This window comes from Phalacrocorax carbo, chromosome 7, assembly GCF_963921805.1.
Source record: "Phalacrocorax carbo chromosome 7, bPhaCar2.1, whole genome shotgun sequence".
Classification (NCBI taxonomy): Eukaryota; Metazoa; Chordata; class Aves; order Suliformes; family Phalacrocoracidae; genus Phalacrocorax; species Phalacrocorax carbo.
In genome coordinates, this window is record NC_087519.1 from 12875892 (window position 1) to 12888201 (window position 12310).

The following is a 12310-nucleotide window of genomic DNA, read 5'->3' on the forward strand; positions in this document are numbered from 1 at the left end:
GTGGTATTTAGGTGAAGGGTTCAGCAAGAGCAAGGCTGAGACCTACCACACAATCTCTCCACTCAGACGGAATTCACTGAACTTCTTTGTCTGGTGACCTTTCCATAATGAAGTCATGTGTATAATTGAGGATTAAATAGTAAAATACAGTCTTTTAGCAGGATGGCTTTGTGAAGTCGTTCCCTCCACTCCTCCCCAGTCACTGGTTTCTCAGAAAGGGTTGTGTGTTCTTTGATTCACTTACAGACACGTCTCCATAAACATTTTAAGCCCCATTATGTCAGATGGCATTCCGAGGTGCCCGTGTTATTACTAATAGTTTGTTATATGCAGGGCTGATGCTTATATTTGTGAAATAGAAGTGCAAACTAGAAAATATTCTTTTGCTTTGCTGCATCTAATCCCTTAACTCTTCCTGTTCCCTGTGTCCATGGTGTTTGGCTAATATGTGATCTAGGATACAGGAGATGAGATAAAGTGAGAAAGCGGTTATTCTTCTGGATTGAATCAAACAGAATCATACAGCCACCATTAGAATATGAACATTGCCTCTCAGAGAAAAATTTTTTGGAACAACAAATTCTGCAGCAATCGCTGTTGCCTATTTCTGACCCCAGAATGCTTTTTACCAGAGCAAGAATGATTTTAATGGTCAAGATTCTTAGGAGTGACAACTAAATTTCAGAAATGAGTTCCTCATGCTCTCTGAAATACAGACTGCAGCAGAGTTATGGCAGCTGCTGCTTCTTCTGCTTTACAGAAGGAAAGAAATCATTCTAGTATTTAAAGATTTAAGGATTTTCTTCTGAATCCCACTTTCCACCAGAGTAAAGGAGTAAGAATTTTCCTGTCTAAATTACCAGTGTCTCTTCCCTTATATAGATAACAGAAAGGGTTTTGTAATCAAGGTAAGCAGCTTCCTTGCAACTGCCTCTCTTCCTTACAGCTTATCAGTTGCCTACTCTTAAAACCTCAGCACAGTTTTCTAGTATCAGCTGCTTCATTTCAATTTAAGTATTTTTTGATGGCATGGTCTTTTTTTATTGCTTTAAATTACTTACGAGGTGCCATTCTGATGGGAATGAGTTCTCTGGTACAGCAACAGCTTGTTGTGTAGTTAGGAAAGCTCAGTCATGTGATTTCAGGATTTGGAGGTTTCGCTATGCTCTGGTTTTGTTCTGTGTTCAAGCTCTAATTCCTTTCTGTAGACACCCCCTCTCCATGCATAGCTGAGGCAAAGCCAGAGCTTTGGTTTTACTGAAAGCTGAAGCCCACTTAGTTTGCTAAGAAGTTGTGAGTGAGGTTGCTGGGCTCACAGTCTCCTTGCCAAGCACACCCCTGGACAGAGCAACAAACAGAAAAACCCATAGTCTCTCAGCATGAGGAACCACGCGCTACATATCTGCATGCTTGACCCAGCACAAAAGTACTGACAGCCAGAGCGTGTTTTAGCCTCAGTGTGGCTGTCTGCCTGGTCTGGGTTATTTCAGTCTAACAGAACATGCTGCATAGCTGAGGTGCATCAACTAATAGTACAGATTTAATGTGTGCTGCTGCATTTTTTTGGCTGCTATTAAGATAAAGCCCTACTCTCCTTAGTAGTAAAAATAATAGAGAAATAAAATTTTCAGAGCTTCTGAAGGAGCAAGAAGGGCAGCTAGTCAGTATGGTAACGCTAATGCTCCGCCACCACCAACGGGGATGTGCTGGAAGGCTCCTATGGCTGCCCAAACAGGACCCTCTTAGAGGGTGAGGTAGCATCAAACTACAGCAGCTGTAGCTCCTTTCCCAGTGACCATATGCTGTGTCAACTGGCTACTGTACAACTGAATGCCCCATTCAATTGAGGACAGGGAGCTGTTTGGCTGCCCCTTAACGCAAAAGGAAGTTGGACTCTCTAGAGGTCTGACTCCAGCTGTGTGTTGTTTCAGGGGCAGGTGGGAGAAAATGTGCACTGGGATCAGCTCTTGTGTCTCTGCATAGCAGGTGCTCATTTTCTTGTGAGTGAGGTAAGACTTCAGTGCTTCTGTACAAGTCCAAGAAGCAGTGAATCTGCTTAGTATTGTTTGAGGTTTTTCTCTTGCACTTTTTTCATAATGTCAGCAGACAGGACACGCATACTGAGGAAAAAAGGCAGGTAAGTTTATAAGAATTTAAGGGGAGGGTGAGTCCTTGTTGGTAGGACCCAGTCCTCAGATGTAAAAGATAGGGTGAATCCATGGCTAGCTTAAAACAACAACAAAAAATGTTTTTGTGTGGGCTGGCCTCTAGTCTTGCTAGGGGAAGAAAAAGGAGGTAGAGACCCTAGCAAGGGATCTGCAGCTAGCTTAGGTATAGGTGATTATATGCCCTCTGGCTTCCTAAATTACAAGTGCACTTGAGAATTTTCTTCTAGCTCAAGCTGTGATCTGCTGTGTCAATCACAGTTCAGAGTCTGTGTCATTGTTTCCTTGTTGTTTTGGCTTTTTCTTTTTTATTATTTTTGTAATGGCCTGTAGAAAATTAGACCAGTCTGGGTTCGGATGAGTGTGTTTGGATGGCCCCAGGGCTGATAGGAGTGTGGCTCCTGTCCCAGTACATGACCCTGTGCACAGGTGTGCTTTTCTTGTGTGATGGTCTGTGCATGTATGCTCCCAGTCACAAGGCCTAATGTGCTGGGAAACAAAATAAGTGAAGATGTTTTCACCCTCAGAAAAAGATCCCCAAACCCCAACATTCTCTTGATAATCTGGTGTTATCCCTATTTGGCAGAAAAGAAGCTGAGGATGAAAAGAGAACTGACTACCTGGCATACTGCTGCGATGGGAGGCTGTTCTAGTGCTGTTCAGAAGGTCAGTTTCCACATGCCCTTTCTTTTGTTTGTGCTGCTTGTGTGGCTTCTTTGGAGGCTAGAGTAACTATCTGTGCAAAATGGTGGTCTCTAAAAGAGCTGGCAGAATAAATTGTCTTACCCTGAGGTGTTCAGATACCACCCTAAGATGATAAGATAGATACTTTACTGTTGCAAAGTTAAAATGAGTCTCTTCAGTGTAACTCCATTATTCTTCATTTAAAAGATAAATATACCATCACTGTCAGACCAGATATTCCCCTTTGTCAGCATTTCATGCCTCACTTCCTGGATCTAGATAGATTGATGATAGCTGTTTAATATTCTTTCCTCCATAACCAGTGATTTGAGAATTGCCGAGTCTCATGATGGCTGCTCTTAAAGCATCAGCTTGATGTACGTTAGCCACACAAGAATCCTAGCTTGCTTTCACCTTCAAATAAATAGTTGTGGAGAAAGCTTGAAAATGGGAATCTGAACATCTACTGCTGGAGGCAAATAAACACATGACAATATTATTTTCAAGCTGATCTCATGACTTGAGGAGGGGGTTATAGGTTAATTAACAGCTTTAGAACAATGTCAAAGGAAAGGATTTGATTTCAGACCCTTAGCTTCCTGAAGCAGACAAGAGCCAAATGCTCTTGCTTTGAATACCTCTGAAGATCACTGGAAGATACAACTCAACTGCAGTCCCTGGTGACAACCAGGAAAGCTGCTGAGCTGTAAAGGAATGGCATGTGGTAGCCAGCACAAGCCTGTGTGAGTCAAATTTATTCTAGGACTCTTGGCATTTGTGTTCTGACCTTGCATGTGTGGTGAATGGTTTTTATTGACTCTAAGCTGTGAAGTTGTGAACAGTGAAAATGGTCTGTAATTAGACTTCAGTGTTAATGCATCTGCAGGCTAAATGCAGGAAACTTCTAGCTTTTCAGTTGTGCTGTCTGGCTGCCTCCAGCTGTATTTCAGTCACTAAGACTGAGTGGTGAAGTTCTTTTTGTCAGGCAGACAATGGAAGCGTTCAAATTATGTAGTCAAGGGGGAGGTAAGTGAGGGTGGGGAGTTGTTTGAGGCTGCCTTTTTTTGTGTGGGGACTGTAGTTGTGGAATATTTTTCATGTAAGCTGTGGAGTAAAGTCACTCCTTGTGATAGCGTGGATCGTAGCCTGACAAAGGTATAGCTTGACTTAGGGCTATGCACAATGTCAAAAAAGCTAGAAACTCCTTGCAGGACTTTTTGCTTGGTTGTTCTCAAGTGAGTGCCTGCTGAAAGGAAAATGTACTATTTTTAGTTGGAGAAGATTGAATCTGTTAGTTTTGTTGCCTGGGGATTGGAACAGGCTGCCCAGACACGTGGTGGAGTCACCATCCCTGGAGGTGTTCAAAAAATGTGTAGGCATGGCACTTCAGGGCATGGTATAGGAGGCCTGGTAACGCTGGGTTGGTGGTTGGACTTGATGATCCTAGAGGTCTTTTCCAACCTTGATGAGTCTATGATTTTCCCAGTAATTCAAATGTGCAAAATTGTGCCTCCCATCTTTGGGCCCACAGACCTCTTTCACTTCATCTGCTCTCTCTTTGATGAAGCTTTACAGTTGTTTTCATGGTCTTAGCTTGCTCACTGGGTGGTTTGATCATCTGTCCAGGACATCGAAGAAATGTCTCAGAATGAAACATGTCCCAGGTTAACTATTTTTAAGTCAGTAAGAACTTCTCCAGTAGTATTTGAATGTTCCTCTACATTAGCTGCTTTCTTTTAATTGAAAGTCCTCATTTAAAACAATTGGAATGTGTCGTAAACGTCAGTGCTCATGGTATCATGAGACTGAATGTCTGATGGTGGTTGACTGTCTAGACTGATCACATCAGAAAATCTTGCCGCAAAGGCTAGATACACCTATATATGAATACACCTACATGTACACCAGGAGAGCAGAGCTGTTGCTAGTCAGTAATGCTGCAGAGAAGCTTCTTTGTAGAGTGCTTATCTGGTATTTCAATATACCCCATGCCTTTAGAACATCTTAGGGCTGTGAAACTCAGAAGGCTGCACATAGTCTAAAAAGGATAGAAAATTGTGGATGCTCTGCAGATATACCCAGCATGCTTCAAGCGCATGAATCAGGTGTTTGCATGCAGGATGGCCAAAGAATGGAGCAAAATGTTGAGGTTTTTGATGGTAGTCTTATGGATGACAGTAACGTTGCACCATGATCACTTGAGATTGCTCTGTTCCATCCTTCCAGCAGTTTTTGTATAGACCAAATACACATCCACCTCTTCTAATACACTGTTGTGTCAGTGGGGCAGGTAAATACACCACAAAACATATGGGAGAGTAGATACTGACAATGAGTGAGTCACATATTTCTTTGATAAAAACTTGTTTTCTTCCCCTCCCCCCACCCTCAACTATGCAAGGTCTTGTTTCTGTGGACAGAGGGGAATTAAAGCAGAAAACTGCTTCCTTGCCTACAATTGCAAAGCCTGTCTTTTTCTGCCAGTTTTGTGCACCAAGGAGTTCTGGTCCCTCTCACTGACTTTTGCTTCCACTTGTTTTCTTTCCTCTTCCTGTTGACACAGAGACTTCAACAAACACTTGTGCTTGTACTTACACTGGAGTGTACGCTTGTTTTTCCCACTCTTTCAAGTCCCTATTTTCTAAGACTTTTTTTTTTTTTTTGCGTTAGCTCTCACTCTGGCTGTCTTGAGGCTTGGCTTCATCTGCTGCCTGCCATCCGTTTGGTGTGTGTACTTCTCTTGAACCCGTTTGGAGACCAAGATGTGTATTGAAGGCTCTTTGCACAGCCTCTGCAGTTTCAGTGAGTCTGCTGGTTTTGATAAAGTTTTGCTGTTTTTTTTTATTGTGTTGCTAATGAAACAGTCTAGGTGCTATGGCAACTTTCAGGTGACCTTGAGTTTGCAAGTACTTAGGAATTTACATTCTACATAAATAAAATGGAAATTATTATTCTATGATTATAGTATTCTTATGGTTATTGTCTGCAAGTTCTGTAACCTCAGTGATATCTCAGGAGATAAAACAAACTCTCAGTACATACCTGTCTGTATATAAGCATCATCAAATCATGTTTTCTCCAATGCGATTGCTTCTTTTCATGTATTCCCGTAACTGAACAAGCATTAGAAAAATAATTATTATTGACATACTAGAGAAGAGACACATTTAATTCTATCTTATAGGCTTCCAAGTTGTTTCACCAGATAACATCGGCATGTACTAATGTTATTTACAATGTAATAGGTGGTGTGGATTTGAGGATGTTTCTCTGTTTCAGAAATAGATTGCTAAAAGACCATGTGTTGCAAAATACTACTTGTGTATGTTGGTTTATGTTACTCTGCATCAGTCTAGAGGAGACTCCTTGCATTTTAAAGTACCTTCAGGTTTTGGTGCAGAATCTGTGATACTAACCTTTTGTTACTTTGTGCATGTTGTGATATGCTCCTGGAAATTCTCTCTTCCACCCCTCACTCCTGTGCAGCCTTAGGGGTGAGGCCAGCAGGGAAAAAAACAGCTTGGTTGCTTTTTGGCTGTGCTTTTGCCGAAGAAGGGAAAAGTGGGGAGTGGAGAACAGTTTTCTCAGGAGCTGGAGCAGGGGCCTTTGTGGCAGCCCTGCTGGACAGTGAAGCATAAGCCTACTGTGCCCTCTGCAATGAAGAGGGGGGGCAACAAACTGAGGAGCAGAAACTTCTGGTAAAACATAGCTGAGCAGCTGTGTGCCAAAAAGATAGTCTAGATAGATAGCTCTGTGAACCTGGACTTTATGAAAACCAGCTGAAATTCAGCTGGAACTTCTTGACAAATTGGTTTTCCCAGTTTATACTTTGGGTAGATTTCATGTAAATTATATCCAGACTAATGTGCAAGTTATACATGTGTGCAGATGCCTGCCTTTCCTCTGGAAACACTGTATCCTTTACGTGAAGATGAAGAAACACAATCAATTCTATGCTTCTGTTGAGGAGATGACAGAACTAGTACTGCTCAAACTGAGCAGTACAGACAACTGAAGCATAAAATTCCTGCAAACTCTGAGAATGTGTCTCTTCAGAGAGCTTTGGTGCAGTCCCCTACCGCTTCTTCATGAGGTATCTCATCACCAGAAATGCAGTTTGTGTATTGTCAGAGGACTTAGATTCTCCCAAGCTCACATAAACTGCTGGTGAGTTGCTACTGATTATTTCTTCACAATGCTAACTTTAAAAAGCTCCACTGTGAAATGGAGAATATTTGAAACCTCACATATTTAATAGTAATTCTGTCATTGCTGTATATGCTCAAACATAACATTTTTAATATTCTAAGGCAACTCTTAAGTTTTTATCAGACCTTAAAAAATGAACATATTGATGTCTTAATTGCTAGCACAGAATATATAGATAATACTGTATCTTTCACCAGAAGCATGCTGTGCTGACAGAGGAACTGATGTGATAGAGCTGAAACTTTTTCCCCTTAGGACAGAACAATTATTATATCCTTATGTCACTAAAACTGTTTGCTCATATTCTCACATATCATAAACTCTCTATGATTTAGGGTTTTCTCATCCATTTTAAAAGCTTTTAGCTTATGCATCTGTTCCCTGGCCACTAGAAACATCATTTCATTGTGGTCAGTTGCCACTAATAGACATAATCAGGAACCATGGAGACAATATGCAGAGTATATGCAAGTTTACGTGAGTTCTTCCTGTAAGCCGGTGATGGAAATGGCAGCCAGGTCTCCAGCTGCTGTCCTTTTCCTGCTTTCCAAGAAAGCTGTTTCAGTACTGACTGGTTTACTGATAAACATTTTTATAGACAACTTCCAGCTTACCTGGATCATTTTTAGACATTCCCATCAAACCAAAGATTTCTCAGCTAGAGCTTGGCTGAATGAATAGCTGATTCAGCATAACAGGCTGTAAACCACCAGCAGGGATTTGAAAATGGTGGGGAAATAAAGAAGCGGGTCAGCTAGAGATGGAATGGACACTCTGTGGGTGACAACTGGTGAATCCAGTGGATTTGCTTTCAGATGCTTTGACTGTAATCTGTTACGTCCACCAGTGATCCTCTGCACTCTCAACCTGAATGAGAATAGCTGGTTCAGACATCATCATAAATGTAAATCTAGTATTTTCTTTTCTGAAGTCCATTTCTGCTGAATTTCATCTGCTATACTGAGAAGTTTGTAGTTAAATGGACAGGTGCTTTTTTCCACCATATTTTCCCATCTGTTTGAGGAGAAGCAGTGGTGACAGCTTCATCTTTGTGAACTGTCTCCACACTTTCCCCAACTACATAATTTCCATTAGCTGGAAATAGATTTTTATTTGTTAGTGTTTGAAGAGCTCGGATTGGGCTTGGCTAATATTGTGTGGAGCCTCTCATTGTGCTTTTCTGGTGTTTATGCCCACTGAAGACAAGGCAAAATCACTTGGAATCAAGGAGTGGCTTTAGGTGGGTTCTTGTGTTTTCCTGTGAAAACTTTGAGAGATCAAATACAATCCTCTGGTCAGCATGAAGGAGGAACTAGTGTCTCCTAGAGAAGACTTGAATGTGTACATCTGTGCTCCCTTGAAATTTAGGGACACTGACATGAATTCTGCTAATGAATGAAGTGTAGAAGAGTATTTGGCAATACTCAGCTGTCCCAGACTGGTCATTTTCTAGGTAGTGGAAACTGCTACCTTTTTTTTTTTTCTTTCTTAACTCCCTACTATGCTTATTTTCATTCTGTAGGGGATTGGTGTGTTTATGTATGTTTTATGTAAATAAAGTGTCTGGTCATTTCCTGCTCTCCCCACCCTTTTCTCTTGAAGTGACCATTGAGTGTGCCCACTCTGATTCTTCTACTCAGTTTAACAGTTCCTAGTTCTGAAGACCCCCCTAATTCAAGGTGAGGGACACTGTCCTTGCAGCATGAACTGTGTATTCAGTTCCTTTCTGGGATCTGTTTAAAGTTGTCTCCTCCTGAAGGACTTCCTTGAAGTTTTTTCTAGTTTAATCTCGTGCCTGTCTAATGAGGTGATGCTCACAGTAAGATACCTTGCACAATCTCTAACCTTCAAGGCAGGACAAACAATTGGCAATATAGACTCAAGGCTTTTAAAAGCCCTGCTTGGAAATGCTTTTTCATATGCTTTCTGATTTAAATATTTCATTCAATTTTACAGAAGCAATAAGGAAAAATATGCACATTTAAACAGGTTTTTTAAATGTTCAATTTGATTGTCCTTGAGATATTCAATTTTGGATCTGCTTAATGGGATATCTGCTGTCCAAGAATTTGAATGTGTTATAGACTCCAGTCCAGTTCCATAACTGTGGATGTTTGACCTTTGGATACTTGAGGATATCCTACCTGCTTTCCACCTGCTGCCCTGAAATAGGTCCTGCTATGTCTGCTAGCCTCACATGAGTGTCTTGGGTACTCTAAGGATCCACTGCTAGTCAAGATAACTAATGTTTAGGCATCTGAGTTGAGCACTTAAGTTATTGTCATTATTTGAGGTGGGTTTTTTGTTGTTGTTTTTTTTAAAGAAAATCTGCTTTTACTCTCCTTCGTGTTCTGATGAGCAAAACAGCACTACGGATAGGACCTTGTTCACAACAAAAAATTGTTCATTTGAACTGCTATCATCTGTTGGAGCCATGAGCCCATTTCTGTGCAAATCAGCTTATTGCTGTGAAGTTGTGCCAGCTTTGACCAAACCACAAGGGGATTATTAAATATTATAAAAAGTTTCAGTGAATTCCCGCATCCCTCTCTACTGTGCTCCCGGATTCCCGGGTTCTAAACATTAAAAGCCAGCCACAGGTTGGGTCCTGTAGCTCTAACTACTTTGGCAGCTCTCTTGGAGCAGATGCAGAGCAGTGAGACTTAGGGAAGAGGAAGACTACTGTTGCAAAGTTGCACAAACAAAAATGTTCTTGCTTTTGACTTTCAGCACAGTTTAGAACGCTTTTTCCCCCCTCCCTTGGTTAACATTCTGCATTTGGGAATGTTACCGATTTTTCTGACTGAACTAGAAAATAGAAATATGCTTGTGCCTGCACCCAAATCTGGGGCCAAGCAGACTGTGACTCTTGGCTGATTGAAATATAAATCCCAGTGTCTGGAAAATCCAGATCTAAATACAGCCCTGAAGACCTGTCAGTGCAGGATTCATAGCACCAGAGTGCTGTGGGGGAGGGAGAAAAAGAATATCATTTCTGTTTCCATAGTTGCTAAAAACTAATGGAAAATGCTGTAGAAATAATTTTTAAAACCTCAGACAATGCTCTTACTAAGGTATTTCCTGAATCTATAGAGAAATAAAGTACTTTAAAGCTTAATCTGTCAGCCTTCTTGTGCTGGCAGGACAGTGAAGACAGCAAAGTAAATCCATATGCTTAGTATTTGTAATGAACAAGCAGGAGTACAAAAAAAGATATGGTGACCACTCAGTGACTTGCTATCTTGCATGCGTTTGATTTTAATAAGATCATGGTTGCTTCTTACTATCTCTGTTACATATCAAGAGGATACATTAGTGTGCTTCTATTTGCATAATCTATTGTGGCAAGACAGCACCCTCTGTTCACATGCTTACCTCTTGTTAGTGCTAACATTATATGCTATAAATGCATGTCATGCATTTCAGTTATGTGGTTATGTAGTGCTTTGCTTGGGCAGTATATTTAGCAAATTGCATAGTCAGATGATTATGTTAGACTGAATGGTTGACATCTAGTACACAAATAATTATGACACTAAACTTACTATGTATGAGCTGGAGCCATAGCTGATTTCAGTGACAGATGGAAAACTCCACTGAACCTTTTATTGGCCATATGCCACTTCTGAGTGTTGGCCAACAACAAGATTTGTTGCTAATATATAATGATTTAAACAGTAAAAAGAGCAGCTGCACTTTGATTTTTGGTGCCTTTACTACAGGTTTTCCTGGAGCTTTTGAATATCTACTGCCGCTTTCTAATGCAAAGCTGTCACTTCTAGTCTGTGAGAAGAGGCTTTATCTTCCCAGCACTATCTGTGGTAGAATTTTATATTTTGATACTTATAACTAAAGCTCTCCTCTGCCTTTTATTGCATTATTAAGTTGACAGCATAAAAGTCTCCCTGCAACATGGGGCTGGCAGTGGCTCGTAAGAAGCTGGCTCTGTTGTGTAGTACCGCAAAAGAGCTTTTTTTAGGCTGTCAGTAAGTCTTATGTTTTATGGTCTGCCTGAGGACTGGGAGACCAGTGTTCCTCCAGCTGTTCAGAGAAGACAGCTTTCAAAGCATAGTTCATTGAGAGGAGCTGCATGTGTTGTTCATCAAATTACCAGGACAGTGTTTCCAAATGTGAGTATGTGAATATAAACTGCAATCGTTATCTATGCAGAACATGTTATATTGTTTTTGTTACTGCTGGCAGAGCAGAAAACTGCTGCCATGCAACGTTTTGACCTTCATTCCTTCTAAAGAGTGTTTCACTGTGGTGTCCTTTGCCAACCTGCTCACTCCGATATTCATACAGAGAAAAATGAGATTGGAATCTGGAAAGCAGAACCATTCTGGCCCTGGGCCCAGCAGCAAAGAGCATGTTAAGGGAGGTACATGACAAGGGAGCACATTCCAATAAAACTTCATATACATATTTTTGGGGAAAAAGAACACTTCGTTTTATAAAATTTGCATACAAAGAGAACTGGCTAAACATTTGACTGTCCTGGGCAGCATCTGTCTGCACTGCACGGAGTACTCTAGAGGTTTCTAGGATGTGTTTGACTAATCCTGTTGGTCAGATAACAGTCATCATATTGTTTCTGTGCTAAGGGAGGCATGAAGTGGTCATTGCATAAAGTTTTTTTTCATTGAAGAAGGCAAGCAGGTAGGGAAGAGAGCAGTTAATACCTGTATGCTTCTTGCACCTCCTTAGAAATGGGTAAGAAATGAGATTAATGTTGCTCTCCCCTTTCCAGGACAGCTCGTATGGAGAGTTACAAGGATTCAACTGGGTGCCTAAACCATGGTTTTGTTCCTGCCTGGCTCATGGGAGATGCTGTGGGTTGGACTGGCTTGCACAGTCTAGCCTTGGTGCATGTGAGTGCAGTATTTCACATTAGCTGACTGTGGCTGAGCTCTTCTCTGCATGGCTGGACCGCCTCTGGGTCTCAAGCCTGGTTGCTAATGTTTGTTATGATGCTGTCTGTAGTGCTAATACACTCTTGCATTCTATCAAAGACTACCGTTCTCATCTGCCTAGGTGCGTTGCCATCTGTTGCTAGAGCAGTCATTCCCAGTAGGGTAAGCAAAGTGATTTACCCATGCAAAGCCTAAAACATTAATTTGTTTCTTCACCCAATAGTAAAAAGTAACCAAAGAAAAGGCCCCTCTGCATTTACTGCATCTTTGACCTTTCTCTGTGGTGTTTGCATGCCAGCTGACTCCAGCCATTGTAGTTTGGATTGGTTGCTGACTACT

The 12310-nt window shown here is 41.2% G+C and overlaps 1 long non-coding RNA gene across 1 annotated transcript; it reads left to right on the top strand.

Annotated features, from left to right (window-relative positions):
• The first annotated feature begins 2648 nt into the window (after positions 1-2648).
• Positions 2649-11933, top strand: LOC135314184 (uncharacterized). The gene is made up of 3 exons (XR_010373635.1): positions 2649-2831; positions 5520-5651; positions 11809-11933. It is a non-coding gene; the product is annotated as an uncharacterized LOC135314184 (long non-coding RNA).
• The last annotated feature ends 377 nt before the right edge of the window (positions 11934-12310 follow it).